Consider the following 16354-nt stretch of genomic DNA (forward strand, 5'->3'; position numbering starts at 1 on the left):
TGGAATAAACACAGCGAGCTCACCAATCAAACAGCTGCGTTGCGCGTCTCAGTCCCTCAATAACCAAACCAGCTCTCTCTCTCTCTTAAGAGTTGGCTAATAATCAACTTAGATGCAGATATATTTTATCTTTTGCTGGTTTGCATGGCACACGCACATTTGTTTAGTAAGTTAAAAAAGACTTGCTTAGAGAATTCTGATTAATTAAAATGTGTACCTTGAATTCATTCAGTCATGTTCAAACGATCACTAATCGTTTGTCATAATACTGGCTGTTAGATGAAAATTAAAATATGTAATGTCATAATTATAAAGTTTTGATAGTTAACAGGAAAGAGGAGTACCATCTTTCCTGAAGATGGTACTCCTCTGGTACTGCTTGGTGACTTCAACATCCACCTAGATAAACCCCAGGCTGCTGACTTCAAAACTCTGCTCGCCTCATTTGATCTCAAGCTAGTGTCTACTACAGTGACTCACAAATCAGGCAACCAACTGGACCTCATCTACACGCGCTGTTGCTCTGTGGACAACTCTTCAGTTGCTCCACTGCACACCTCAGACCACTTCCTCATTACTGCTAACCTAGCACTTACTCCTGAAGTGCCTCACACTCCAACGCAGGTCACCTTTCGACGGAACCTACGCTCACTCTCTCCATCTCGCCTATCTTCTGTGGTTTCATCCTCACTTCCTGCACTCTCTCAGTTCTCTGCTCTGGACACGAACAGCGCTACGGACACTCTTTGCTCCACTTTAACATCTTGCTTGGACAACTTTTGCCCACTGTTGTCTAGACCAGCACGCACTGCCCCATCTGCCCCCTGGCTGTCTGAGGTTCTCCGTGAACATCGCTCTAAACTCAGGGCTGCAGAGAGGAAATGGCAGAAATCAAGAAACTCTACAGACCTCAGTGTGTATCAGTCTCTCCTCTCTTCCTTCTCTGCAAATGTCTTCACGGCTAAAACATCCTACTACCACAACAAAATTAACAGCTGTTGTGACGCTCGGACACTCTTCAAGACTTTCTCTTCTCTTCTTGATCCACCGCCACCACCTCCTCCATCGACTCTTACAGCGGACGACTTTGCAGTTTTCTTCACAAATAAGACGAGATCCATCAGCGGCCAATTCTCCACACCGCAGACTGAGGACAACTTCACAATGACCGATGCACACTCTTTCTCCTCCTTCTCCCCACTCTCAGAGATGGACGTCTCCGAACTTCTCCTGTCCAATCATCCTACTACTTGTCCACTTGATCCGATCCCCACTCACCTCCTTCAAGCGATCTCTTCTTCAGTCATACCTTTGCTTACTCACGTTATCAACTCCTCTCTTCACTCTGGAACATTTCCCTCAGCATTCAAGCAGGCTCGGGTAAGCCCACTGCTCAAGAAACCATCACTAAATACAGCGCTTCTTGAAAACTACAGACCGGTATCCCTTCTTCCATTTATTGCAAAGACACTTGAGCGAGCTGTGTTCAACCAGTTTTCTATATTCCTTGTACAGAACAACCTCCTGGACAGCAACCAGTCTGGCTTCAAAAGTGGCCACTCAACTGAGACTGCTCTGCTCTCGGTTACTGAAGCCCTGCGACTAGCAAGAGCAGCTTCAAAATCCTCGGTACTCATCTTACTGGACCTTTCTGCTGCTTTTGACACTGTTAATCACCAGATTCTCCTGTCCACCCTCAGAAAGATGGGCATCTCTGGAACAGCACTCCTGTGGGTTAAGTCCTACCTCTCTGACAGATCCTTCAGTGTGTCTTGGAGGGGTGATGTTTCAAAGTCACACCACCTTGCTACTGGGGTTCCTCAAGGCTCAGTACTTGGACCACTTCTCTTCTCCATCTACATGACATCATTAGGATCTGTCATTCAGAAGCATGGCTTTTCTTATCACTGCTACGCTGATGACACCCAACTCTACCTCTCATTCCAACCAGATGACCCGACGGTAGCTGCTCGCATTTCAGCCTGTCTGAGTGACATCTCTAGCTGGATGAATGACCATCACCTTCAGCTTAACCTTACGAAGACAGAACTCCTGGTGATTCCAGCTAACCCATTGCTTCATCACAACTTCTCTATACAGCTGGGCTCATCAACCATTACTCCTTCGAGGACAGCTAGAAACCTAGGAGTTGTGATGGATCATCAGTTAAGCTTCACAGACCACATTGCTACAACTACCCGGTCCTGCAGGTTTGCCTTATACAACATTAGGAAGATTAGACCCTTCCTGTCAGAGCAAGCAACCCAACTTCTTGTCCAAGCTCTTGTTCTCTCCAGACTGGACTATTGTAATGCTCTCCTGGCGGGCCTTCCTGCATGTACTGTCAAGCCTCTGCAATTGATTCAGAATGCAGCAGCGAGGGTTGTCTTCAATGAGCCAAAGAAAGCTCACGTTACTCCGCTCCTCATCAGGTTACACTGGCTACCAGTAGCTGCTCGCATCAAATTCAAGGTACTGATGCTAGCCTACAAGACGACCACTGGCACGGCACCAACTTACCTAAACTCATTGGTTAAATCTTATGTGCCCTCCAGAAGTTTGCGCTCTGCAAGTGATCGACGCCTTGTGGTACCATCCCAAAGAAGTTCAAAATCACTCTCAAGGACCTTTTCCTGGACTGTCCCCAGCTGGTGGAATGACCTCCCAATCTCAATTCGTACAGCTGAGTCTTTACTCATTTTCAAGAAACAGCTAAAGACTCATCTTTTTCGCCTGCACTTAACCAACTAACACTAGCACTTTTCCTTTTCTTGTCTTTTAATTTAAAAAAAAAAAAAAAAAACCTACCTATGCGTTCTATACTAGACTAACTGAGACTTGTCATGGCACTTGTATACTGTTGTTGTTCTCTTGTTGACCTGACTGCTTCTGTTGTTCTCATTTGTAAGTCGCTTTGGATAAAAGCGTCTGCTAAATGATTAAATGTAAATGTAAATGTAACATATTTTATGTAATTTTTGCATTAGGCTATTAATTAATTAATTAATAAACGTATATTGATTAAAAAAAAATGTATGTCTATTCATTTACAGTAGCATGAACCACGAGTAGTCGAGTAACTCAAGTATTTTTTTAATAAGAAATCGACTAGCAGAAATCAGTAGTTGTGCAACCCCTAATATATATATATATATATATATATATATATATATATATATATATATATATATATAGTATTATATATATATATATATATATATATATATATATATATATATATATATATATATATATAGTATTATATATATAAAAAGTATATTTAAATAAATGTGTAAAATTAGCTTTTCGGTCAACTGTCTGTCATTACAGTAAATTTAAATAGCAATTATCCAATAAAAGCTTTACAAAGTAGCAGAATTACAGCCCTAAGAGAGCAATTTCATAGTCGGTAGAAACAAACGAGGAAGAAACTATGCTGTATGAATTGGTGAGCTGTCAGTTATCAATGGGGTTCAGATCCATACATAGCACTAGCATGCTAGTTGTGTTTAGGAGAACACTCAGTAAGACATGGATCATCAAACATCAGCATGATGCCTATATTCTCTGTGTAAAGGAAATGCTAAGGTCTTTTAGAATAAGTGGCAGCAGGCCTTTAAAGCTTTGAAAGTTATCTGTCGACTTTAGTGATAGTTAACAATAGGCAGCTAAAGCAGAGAAGCCACCACTGAAACCAATGAAAAGGAAGTGAATGCATTTGTGCTTCGGTATTCTTGACAGTTGAATTTTTCAGATAGAAAATGGCTGATTGTGATGTTGCTGTTAGGTGGTGAGAAGGTGATCAAATAGTCTAGCAATGTAGCAATGACAGCGTAAATCTGAGAAGCACATTCAATGCATGACTGACAATTAATGTTAGTGTTCAAACAGCCCTCACACACCCTCAGAAGGAGTTAAGTGTCTTTATTTACTGTGTTCTTAAACTGATTCATTAATGACATTTATGTACTTTAGCTATCTTTTGGCATATGTTAAATTCTCCATTAACTATGAAGTTAACTATATAAAAACAACACCCATATTCAATGGAAAGCTTATGTGGATGTACGGACATGTTACGAGTGATTAAAACATCTTGCTGGAAGAGAGAGGGACAGCAAACCCCGCCCCATCTGTGAAACTCAGAGCTTGTGAGATAAAAATGTATGTTTAGTGGGATTAAGTGAAGCTGCAGCTAATGATTACAGAACTTTTAAAGGTAACTTTCTCATTCCTTGGGGTGGTTACACCACTGTTAAGCAGACTGGCTGTTAATTAGGTCACGTCTATGTGATAATCAGTTAGCTTAAGCTAAACAAGACACTAATTAAAGATATACATATAAAGCAGGTCAAAAAAAATGAACTTCATTTGCTGGGTGAAATGTGCTTTTAAGTCATCAAAAAAATAAAAATAAAATAAAAAGTGGCTTAGCTTAAGGCTCTAAGCAACTTAATTTCAAGAGCAAAGAAGAAATTGTTTATTTATTCCCAGTCCTTATCACCCTCATGTTGTGAGATGAGTTTGAACATGCAGTGGGCTATGTTTATTTTAATCTAAGGAATAAAAACAGACAACCCCCACCCCAATTAGTAATTAATGAAAATGAGAAGAAGATAAAACCTATTTTCTTTACAGAGACTATTAAACCTAAACACTCCTCAACAGAAAGGAGGTTATGTTACGGAAGTAATTATCCGGTGAATTTTAATGCAGGAAGTTTTCTTTATTTTGCATCTCTCTTACTACTACTTTGAGATTTAGCTCATGGCATTTTATAAACTGTTCTCAAGCTTTTGTTAGATTGGCAGGGTATTTGGAATTAAAGTGATTAGTGTTTAGTAATAAAAATGTTAAGCAGTAACTGAATCATGGGACAGAGAAAATACAATTTATTTATTGATTCTTTGGGACTCTCATAGCTTTTATGGTACATAAGTAGAACCGTTTTAATAAACACAAATCTGAGAAATTGGTTTTGTGATGTTTTGGCAATGTCACCATTACTTACTTTTTTCTCTCTCCCTCTGTACAATCTCACCATTTTCATGCTATTTTGCTATAAAATATTATCTCTCTCTCTCTCTCTCTCTCTCTCTCTCTCTCTCTCTCTCTGTGTGTAAAAAAAATACAAATATTATTTATTCAAGAAATGGAACAGATTCTTAGGTGGTTTGAAATCTCAGACATGGCCATATGTTTTGGATAATTTCATCTTGTTGAAAGTCTGAAACTCTCACCCAGGTATTTTTAGCAGGCTGAAACAGGGTCCCTTGAAGATTTTCCCAAAAGTGTAGCCCATCCTCTGTTCCTTATATTTTAACAAGACACCCAATGCCCACAGCAGTTTCACAGCATGATGCAAGCGGTACCATACTTCACTGTAGGTATGGTGTTTTTGAGGTGTGGGCAGTGTTACATTCATGCCACACATATAGTTTTACACTTTTGGCTGAAAATCTTAGCTTTTTTGGCAAACATCCTTCCACATGATTCTTGAATCTGACTTCATTTGTGTCCCCCTCCCAGATACAGTTTGTGCCACACCAGAAGTAGCTGAGCTCATAGTGTGAGTGATTTTTGAACCTACAGTATAATCAGCTTCTGAAGTTTGTAGCCTGAAACACTGTAGCTCTGTATACTTGTACAAGATCTTTTTTTAAACATTTTTTTAGTATCTGAGTGTTTTGATGTCACTTTTCTCATCATTAGTGATGCCCATTTATATATATATATATATTCCTACTCTCCCCCTCCCCAGACTGTGTGTGAGGCAGTGTCAAGGTAGAGTGTGATCATCAGCTGAAATCCTATGTCGCTGACCAGCTCAGTTGGAGCAGGCAGGGAGCTCTCAATGTGCGGCGGGCAAAATGCCAGCCCCCCCTTTTGTCTTGAGACTGACCTTCAGGTCTCTTTGCTTTCAAGCACAGGGAGGTGCGTGTGTTTATGGGGGAACGATGCTATAGTAAGGAGCAGGCAGTTTGGAAGATTCTCTGACATACTTATTTAAAAGTATGCATGCACATTCTCAGAGAGCTGCGCTTTCAGGCCATGACACAAAACATGTGCTTTACAAGCCCTTACAAACTAAAGGTGTGATGTACAGGGAAGGAAGTGTTACACTGCCTGTTTACCTACTGGTGCTTTAATGTTTAATGCAGCGTGTCTATATTAGCACAGCATTGGAGAAAAGTATTTCTTCTCTCATAAAGATGATTTTGATTCTTTTAATTAGCAAAGATAAAAAAAAAAGAAAATACATGTCATTGCACATGTGTGTGTGTGTGTGTGTTTAAAATGTATTTCTTTTTTTGGGGGGAGGGTGTATATGTTTATGTAGTATGCAACAGGATGTGGCATGTCATACCTCTGTTTTACTTTTAATATCTCACTCGTTCCTCTAACCCAAAGAGAACAGACTTCCTTTATCATGTGTCGTTTTTATTTGCTTTTTTCTTTACCCTCTCTATAACGTAAGGCAGATTCATCTGCCGTCTCACTTCAGCAAGCTCAACCAACCTCTAAACCACCTACCCACTGCAATTTTGAGTTAAACTTGAATTACAGTAATCAACAAAAACATCTCAACTGTGAAAGAAGGTCGACACTATAGCTTTTGTCTTTGACCCTGCACTTGTTTAAACACAGAGAGAGACAGATAAAAAGGGGGGAAAAGTTGCCTCAGAAATGTCCTCTAAAGGCCTTTCTCCTCTCCTCTCAATAATCAACCTTAAATATGCTTCTAATGCAATAGAATTCCCAGCCTCTGTACATCTCTTCCACCTCTTTCCTTCTCTCTTTTTTAGTTTATTACAATTTTCCCTATTCTCTTTTATTTCTTATTACCATTACAAGATTGGATTGACTGAGGTGGGGATATATTGTTATTTCAGATTCCGCAGTCTGAGTTGGGCTTCATAAACAAGAGGGGTTCATTCCTGATAGTGTTTCTGAATTCATTATTGTGGGACTTTGAGTGACAACTGAGAGAGTGAGAGAGAGAGAGAGAGAGAGAGAGGAAGAGAGAGAGAGAGAGCAATGAAGGTGGAGAAAGGAACTCTTTAACAGAAGCATACAATGAATGGCAAAACACAACACAAACACACACGTGTGTGTGTGTGTGTGTGTGTACTGTATATACACACATATATATATACACGCATCATATACTTGGCTTAATAGTTACATAGCTTGACACTAAATATAGACTGACTGTAAAGAAATACTACACTCATACAGTATACTAATACTGATACTACAAGCTTCATGTACTTTGAAACAGTTTTCACTCAGTAATAATCAGAGGTGGGTAGTAACGAGTTACATTTACTTCGTTACATTTACTTGAGTAATTTTTTTGGGTAACTAATATTTTTCGGAGTATATTTAAAGATGGGTACTTAATACTCTTACTTGAGTACATTTTTGGAGAAAAATCTGTACTTTTACTTCGTTACTGTGGGCGACGCTCCTCTCGTTACTTTATCTTAATGCAATAAATGTTATAAATGCTTCAGTTTATTCCAAACGCGCCGTCTACTTTTCTCTGGGCAATGAGCGATGCCCATTCGCGAATGATTAATTCTTTTGAGTCAATTCTGTTCAAAGGCTTGATCAAACCAATTGGCAAACGAGTGAATAGGTTCATGAATCAGTTTGAATGAGTCGTTCAGTTCCCTGCCGCACGCGCTGAGCGTCTCAAGCGGTTCACTCGGAGTTGTAAAGTTTAAGAATATCAGCAGCGTTGAAAACGTGGCTGGAACTGCACTGAATTGAAAGCAAATCTGCAAAGGCTATTATTTGCTAGCGATGAAGATTCTTATTAGATGAACACCGCGTGTGCTGTCTACTGTTTAACAGGTAATAACTTGGGCTACATTCGATTACAGTACACGGTACCACTGTGACATTAGTTTGTTGTATGCGTGTGGCTTATAACAGAGGGGAGTCAAGTTGAATGCAGCTTCCAAAAGACAAAAAATAGGCGATTAAGATTTTATTAATTTTAATACAATCACACCGGTGCGAGTACGTTCAGCAAGTCATATCATCAGCTGCTAAATTCAGATCTGTGATAGCTTGCTGGCGCTGAGCCAGAGATAGATGTGTTTTTACAGCACCGCGCATTATAACCAATCACACATGATTCTTTTGAGCTTATTAAAGCATTGGCCAATCAGAGGTGTTCCGATGAGTCATCGCTAAAATGCCGGTGCTTCCTTCACTCACTCGCTGACTGAATACTGAAACAACAAAGTGCAGATGTTTGTGCGAATCTATAATTAAGATATTGATTTCACAGTGTTAACAGTTTCAGTGATTTTAATGGGAGTTTCTGAGAGTGATTGAAATCTAGACTGTCAGTGGAAATGATCTTTAATAATGTAAATGTTATTTGCTCTCTTTCTGAACAATGAAAGATTAGTAGCAATATTTATATCACATTAACTTTCAATGTTAAATTCACATTTAATATAAAGTCATTCGTATTAAAAATATGTTATGGCATGACACCTATATCTGTTACTTAAGTAAACAGACAGGGTTTTATAATAAATTACATAAATTGGAGTAAAGGCTGATGAAATATATACATTTATACACGCACACATACATTACATACATTTTATCTATATATCTAAATAAAAATAGGCTCAGTATATATGACCAAAAGTAACTAGTAACTAACTACTTGAGGAGATTTTTTATCCGATACTCTTTTACTCTTACTCAAGTAACTATTCAAGACTAGTACTTTTACTTTTACTTGAGTAAATATTTCTAGAAGTACTTTTACTTTTACTTGAGTACAGTTTTTGGGTAGTCTACCCACCTCTGGTAATAATAATTACAAATGAACAGAAAGTAAAAAATAAAAAAATAAATTTTTTTTTTTTTTCGTTTTTTTTGCTACTGAAGGATCTCTGTTGCTTCAAACCTGCCTTGTATTTTTCCTCCAGTTGAGAATCCTCCATGTCTAAATATTGTTGGGTGGAAGAGCATTTTAACATGGCAAGGATTATCAGTATATCCCCAGGTCTTTACAGCTTGCCGCCGTTTTGGGCGAAACACTTGCTCCATACAAATTGAAATTGGATTTGCCAATGGATGCCTTAGGTTATAAAGCATGGATATTCATCTAATTACACAATTACAAATTGGAGTAATTACATATGCAGACTTGCTGTACAATGTAATTGTGGTGTAATTAAAGTCGAAATAACCCAAACTGCTATGCAAAATGCACGGCTATCCAAAGAGGCACAGACCTGTTCATCCTTTCTGACCTATGGCATCAGTTTCAAGCAGATGTTTATTACTTGTTCAGTTTTTGAGAAGGAGAAATGATGCTGCTCAAGTTCAAATTAGTTTTTTAGTTCACAAACTGTGTTTGAATGGTCAGGAACTCCTCTTTGGGATTGTGATGTGTTCACACATCTGATGAAGTCTGTTGTGATTAAAAATAAGATGTTCCGAGCCCTAAAATGACAAGGATTAGCTTTTGCTAGACAAAAGAGTATTACTTATCATTAACGGCATCTCTGTCATATTCCCTCTCCCCTGCTCCTCCTCTCTCTTTCTCTTTCTGTAATTTTCTTTTTTGCTCTCCCAAATCTTTAAAATGAGGACAGACTACATTTCTCTCTCATGTGCTAATTAGGAACTGTAGACCTTGGAAGAATTATGTCAATGTTTATTCCTATCATTCACCTTCATTATAGTTCACACCCTATGCCCTCTCACCCAGCATGCCTCTCTCTTGCTTTTTTTCCATGCTTCTCATATTTAATTTGAATGCTGCATTCAGTCTTCCTATGCATATACTGCAACTCAGTGTTCTTTCTCTTAAATCTGTCATCTTTTTTTGAAGTGTAATAATAATAATAATAAAAAAATGTCATGGTGTGTGAGAAAAATATTATTATACTGCTTTATTTCAGTACAGTGGGTCAGGACTCTGGTGTGTTTAAATGATAAAAGTTCTATTCAACGTGCTAATTGTCAGTGTGCTCTGTTGATTGACGTGTCTTAGATAAATGTAGACTTAGTATTTTTGTGCACGCCTCAATAAAAAGGGCAATTTATTTCCCCTTAGCAGCAGCTCATTTGATTTCTCTGTTTCGCATGCTCACTTTTTCTCTCTTTCCCTTGTTATACTCTCGCTGTTTCCCTCCCTTTCTCTCAATTTGTAAATATTACCCATAGAGGGAATTAGCATAGCTTTTTTCCTCACTATATTTAAAATTCCAATTGTATTCCAAAGTGTATATGAAAGAGCTTCCGTGAGTGTCGTCTCTCTGTGCTCACCGTACCCCTTTGAGGCTATCAACGGCAGTCCTTATGAAACATTTATCAGTTTGTTTTATGTCTTAATGATCCTGTTAGGATTCCCCGCTTGGTTATGGAGAGGACAGCAAAGGAAAGAAAGGAAAGAGAGAGAGAGAGAGCGTAAGCTGCATCCAGTATACCAGATTTTAATTTCATGTCTTTGCCAAAACATTGCTTACCTTTGCATACAAGCCTCCTTGGCAGGGCTGCGCTTTTTCATCAGTTTCTTCATTTTCTGTTTTATGTTTTTATAATTAAAACATAATATTTATCTTTCCCCAACAGAAGGCTGTCGTGGGGTAGGAAGAGAGTTTGAATATTAATATTTTAAATGCATCAATACGACGTCTTTCAGCCAGCTGGAAAGGTGTCATCACTTTAAACAAGATAATGGTGTCTTGTATACTATTAAATGTACTTGTTAGAGAAAAAAAAATGAACCATCTTGACTATGGTATGGTTTCATAAGGAATATGAAAATGAAAATGAGTCTTGAATTAGTGCTCACTAAAGTAGATGCGAAGTGTCATTATTGACAATCACATTCTTTACTGGTGAAAACAAAAAGTTTATTTGCTGGAGGGTTGGATGGTGCTGCAGTTTTTGTGAGTGGAGGGCGACAGCTGTCTTACTCTGTCAGAACTGAATTCCTCTGGAATGAAACCACCTCTCTCTCTCTCTCTCTCTCTCAAACCAGCGCATACAAATGGCATATCTGGGTGGGAGGGTGCTTTGTTTGAACAAGTTAACTTTGGCATGATTGGGGTGCCTCCCGTGTGAAAGAGCAAGTGAATACATTGACCTTTGTCTCATTAAATATGGAGGACCAGCCATGTGATACCATGACAGAAGAATCCTCCTTCTCCATTTGCTTTCCCTTCCCTTCTCTCTCTCTCTCTCTCTCTCTCTCTCTCTCTCTCTCTCTCTCTTGTTTATTCGTCTTTCTCTCACGGACTTGCGTAAACACAAGTCACGGAGGTGTAAAGCAAGAACATTTTGTAGATTAAAAGCAGTATTTAGAGAGAAAGACACATGTGTCAAAGTCCCAGCCATGCTGTGGCATTCATCATGCTCTGATGAGTATCTCTCCCCTCGTCTTTCCCTCTCTCCCTCCTAACCCCATTGACAGGCCACATAAAAAAGCCTTTGTGTCAACATCACGGCACTGACATGAGGCAGAAAATGACATGAAAAGTTTGCCTCTTCTTCTCCGCACCCCCCCCCCCATCTTCATTTTAGCGATAGTTATCTTCTAATCAAAGGCGAAAGAAGAGTAAAAAAAAGAAAGAAAAGAAAACTGGGCAAAAAAAGTCCATGGATTAAAATCTTCATTTCCTCTCTCTCTTTTTTTTTTTTTTAGCCTGTGCATTCCAATTGTTCTTAAAATATTTGGCAATGTCAATTAGTAAGTGAGCAGAGCTAGCTGATGAACACAATTTTCCACTAGACTGAGCACCCTATTGTGGTGGAGCGAGGAGCAGATTTCTGAGGTCATTATCATTCCCCGTTAGCCTGGCCCAGCTGCTCCTCTCGGCTTCAGCCAAACTCCACACCACAGCTCTGGTAGCAGGCAGCAACAGGGGGCCTGGAGAGAGAGAGAGAGAGAGAGAGAGGGGGAAAGAAGGGAGGGCTGACATGAGCGAGAAAGAGAGAGAGGTAACACGCTAAAGAAAAAGTGTGGCTGTGATGATACGCAGGGATGGTTAGGAGGGTCGAGACAAGAGAATGATGGTCAGATTACTCTAATAAAGGCTAAAAAGAAAGATTGAAAAGAGACAGCTACGTCACGCGATGAAATTAGAGAGGAAGAAATGGGGATAAAGAACAAGAGAGCGAGCGAATGGAGAAACAGAAGGAAAGAAACACGGCGCTTGGAGGGAATTAAAAAATCAAGTCATACGCTTCTTGGAGCCGAACGCAGAACGCTGAGATTATGAAGGCAAAAGATTTGGATGGTAATGCATAAAGATCCAGAATGACATACTGCTCTGGTTGGGCAAACCTCTCCCCCAACAGACCCCTGTACTGGCAGGCAGGGGCAAGAGAGAGCAGCCCCAGCGAAGCCATCCTGTCTGCTGTAGAGTAACTACAATGAGGGAGAGATGAACACATGGTGGAAGTGAGGCAGGGGTGAAAATGAATGCAGTTCTAAATGAGTGAAAACACTGTATGTGTTATGAGGAAGGAAAGCTTATGAATGTCTAAACTAATGATAGTGAAGAGTGTAGAGGGTATATGTTAAAGAAAACACATATAACAACGGAAGGAAAAACTGGAGAACTAAAATATGCGGGGAAATATACATCATGCTTGTATCTAAAGATTTTGTTTTAATTGCATCTGACTGCAGCATATCTGTTTTCTCTTTTTTTCTTTCTGACTTAAAAACTTTAGTTCTCGTCTGTGTTCACATTGATGTTGCATCATGCTGTTTATACACTCTTCCACCAGGTTATTAAAGAAGGGCCATTTACTTACAAAATGGATGTTTTTTTAATGAAGTTGAAACAAATTAGCTTCTTGTGCTACATAAATATACTAAATTCTAAAACCTAAACATTGAATTATATGTTGTAAAAAAGAATCTACATTTTAAATAAACATTTTTTTTTAATTCAGAGGTAAAGTATAATTAAAATAATGTAATTAAAACTTAAATATTTTACACGACATTTGCATGTGCTACCTATTATGAATTTTAAAGTTCTGTTATGTAAATTTTAATGTAAAAGATTGTTGAAAAGTAAACGAATGTAGGACAGTGGCTTGACTCTATCCATCGGTTTTTGAGTTTCTCGTTTTCAGGGAGATTGATGTATCTGACAATGTGACATTACAAGGTCAAAATTAACAAACAAACAAAAACATCCATTTCTAAAAAGAGATTTGTTATTTCATGCTGAAAAAAGTCAGATGGATGATTACCTTAAAGTGACAATTTTTATTTGATCTAACCCTTAAAAATGACTTAGTGTTATACAATAGTTTCAATTAAGACAAATGAAATAATATTTTGAATAAAACAGTCAATTTAGATTTTAAGTATTTCTTTTTTTTTTAGCTGGTGAAACATTTTCTACTAACTCTTTTTGGGTCACATTTTATTTAAAGGTCAAATTCTTGCTATTAACAAACCATTAACTATGACTTTTGTCTCAATAAAATCCTAATTTGCTGTTTATTAATAGTTAGTAAGGTAGTTGTTAAATTTAGGTATTGGGTAGGATTAGGGTTGTAGAATATGGTTATGTAGAATATGTGGTTTATATGTACTAATAAACAGCCAATATGCTAGTAAAATGCATGCTAATAAGAAACTAGTTAATAGTGAAAATTGGTCCCTTTTAAAAGTGTTGTTACCTTTTCTCTCTCTCTCCCATCTTTATATTCAAGTAAAGTTTGAATGAATGTTGAACTGACTATGAATGAAGGGTTAAATTAATTATTTTCAATGTTTAGCACAGGTTTGGGACTCTCCTTATCCAACACCAATATGCCACAACCACATGACTACATGACAGCAGCCAATCTATGCTGTCTTGTTGCCTTGAGAAGCATTTTGTCCTGCTTTCTGCAGTGTTCATCCCACATTTTTAGATATTTAATGCTCTGGAGTAGTTAAGTTTCTCGCAAACTAAAGCAGGCCACCACATTGTTTTGTGACCGTTGACAGTGACAGTAAGTGACACTTTGAAGATGGCTACCTCCTGTTTAGAGTGAGCGGTTCGTGATTAATAAGAGGTGAGTTATTTGATCTGGAGTGGAGGGCACTGTGGCATCTTCACTGGAGTATGTCTATTCTTTCCCTCCCCAAAAGGAGGGACATTTGACTTATCAGCATGGAAGAGCCATCCATTTCCTTCCATGCAGAGACACTTGAATCATCACCAACTACACCCCCCCCACCCAAAAAACAAAACAAAAAAAACTATTGCATTCTCTGTTTAATCTAGCAATTCAGATGCCTATGTAGCGCTTCTTTATCCTGTGAAATTCAATGTTCTACCAGCTGCCTTTTATTCTGCATTGATTAAAACAGCAAAAGAGGAGATGAAGTGTTTTATTCATTCTCTTCAAAACATTCTCATACCTGCATCATTGTTTCCAAAGGAAGCTTTTTTTCAGATGATGAAAGCCCCTTTGACTCAAAGAAAGAAAAAAAAGAGAGAGAAAAATACATTTTCTCACTTTTGTACTTGCCAGCTGTACGTTTTAATGTGCTCCCAGAAGCATCTTCACTCCTCCCCGTTCTCTTGGCACACCATCTCCCTCTTGCCCCTTTCCCACACTCGCCGTCTATACGTCTTATCCTCCGCTCACCTACCTGTAGAAATTTTGCGTTAGTTGTGCGGCACAGCATCAAAGCAGTGCTCTCAGCTTGCAGCTGCCAAGCTCCTCGTCCCCTGTTAGCAGGCATCCAGCTGTCAGGCGCAGAGAGGGGGAAAAGAGGGAGGAAATCTCTCACCAGCCATATGGTACCCGGCTCTGCTGCAGCCTCGCCGCTCCACGGGCAAATGGCAAACTCATAGATCTCATCAACACTCCTAATATCCAGCTTGGAGATGGAGAGTATTAGCCTTTTCACCCTCCTCCATCCAGACCTGACTCGGTCGAGGAGCGGGTTCCCGGTTAGCGCAAACTGACACTTTTTCTCTTCGCTGGGCGAAAGGGGAGAGTGCCTTTTGGAAGGTTTTTTTAAAAAAAAAAAATGGATGCTTTCCATGCACTGTGACTTGATTTTTGATAGCGCGCATCACAGGTCTCGCTTAAAGCGCAGCTGAGCGAAAATCCCTGAACAGGTTGTGGTGTTTGAAAAAGTGGTGCGAAAAGCAGACACATTAAAGATTCTGCGTGACTGACCCTCGAGAGTTCGACTTCCGCGTTTGTTCTATTAGCAGGATGTTACGTCTACTCTTCTAATCCTAACAGGCCTGAGATATCAGACTCCGCTGTCTCGCCGTAAGTGGTGCCTTATGGCAGCGCAAGCTGTGGCGAAGCACTGGAATTATGGGTACATTACCGCATAAGGCTGAAAACACTGTCAAAAACGGCACGGGTGAATCCCGCATCCTTATGCGTACACCGTTTTGGAGTTTAGCCTTGAGCAGAAGGTACATAGAGTAATTGGTGCTGGGAGATTGTGTTTGTGAATTTCACTATTAATGGATAATTATCGACGGAAAGGAGGGGGTGTCTCTTGCAAAAGAAAAGAGAAATGCAAGAAATGTGCACTCACAAATATTTCTTATTTTGCTTATTTATTTTATTCTGCAGCCCAACCTGAAGCGGTCGCCATTAGGAGTGAGAGCTGGGGAGATTAATATGGCGGTTGCAGTATTTTGGAGGGATGGTAACGTTAATGGTCCCACTGGGTTTTTAATGAGTGTTGTGCCCCAAACAAAATGAGCTAATTAGTGTTATCATCCATATATCAGGCCGTACTCATACACACTGATCTACACTTAAACACACACACACACACATCCACCCACACACACACACAGCATAATGCTGCTCCTCCATCATAGGAGAATCTGATCAGGGCTTTGTTGTGCCCTAACATTACAGGGCACTTCAAGAAATGACCCAGTCTTTAGAATCCTTCCCATTTTCTGTAATCACTTGTTATTGAGGTGTAGTTGACTTACAGAGTTATATATCATTTAGATATTATCTTTATTTACCTTCTTTTGCCCTGACTAATGCCACACAGAATGACTCAAATTTGCATGTAATGTTTTGACACTGATATATACAGCCACAAAATGTAAAGTTATAGCTTGCATACTGGAAAATATGATCAGGTTTCATTTTATGTCTCTCAGGGCAAACAGCCTACGTACATATATTGTTCTTAAAGTGCCTTAAATGTCTCTAGGGAGTACTCGTAAAGCTGTTAAAAGAGTGCAGGAGTGATAAGCATATCTGTGAATGGATGGAAATGAACAAGAAAGAAAGTAGAAAAGGAAAGAAGGAAATAAAGAAAAAGAATGAGAACGGAAGGAAGGTAGGTAGAATGGAAGGG

The 16354-nt window shown here is 39.0% G+C and overlaps 1 protein-coding gene across 9 annotated transcripts in view; it reads left to right on the top strand.

Moving 5' to 3' along the window:
* LOC132107935 (zinc finger protein 536-like) overlaps positions 1 to 16354 on the top strand; it is a 199667-nt gene that overhangs the window by 98037 nt on the left and 85276 nt on the right. The window lies entirely within an intron of this gene.

This window comes from Carassius carassius, chromosome 2, assembly GCF_963082965.1.
Source record: "Carassius carassius chromosome 2, fCarCar2.1, whole genome shotgun sequence".
NCBI lineage: Eukaryota > Metazoa > Chordata > Actinopteri > Cypriniformes > Cyprinidae > Carassius > Carassius carassius.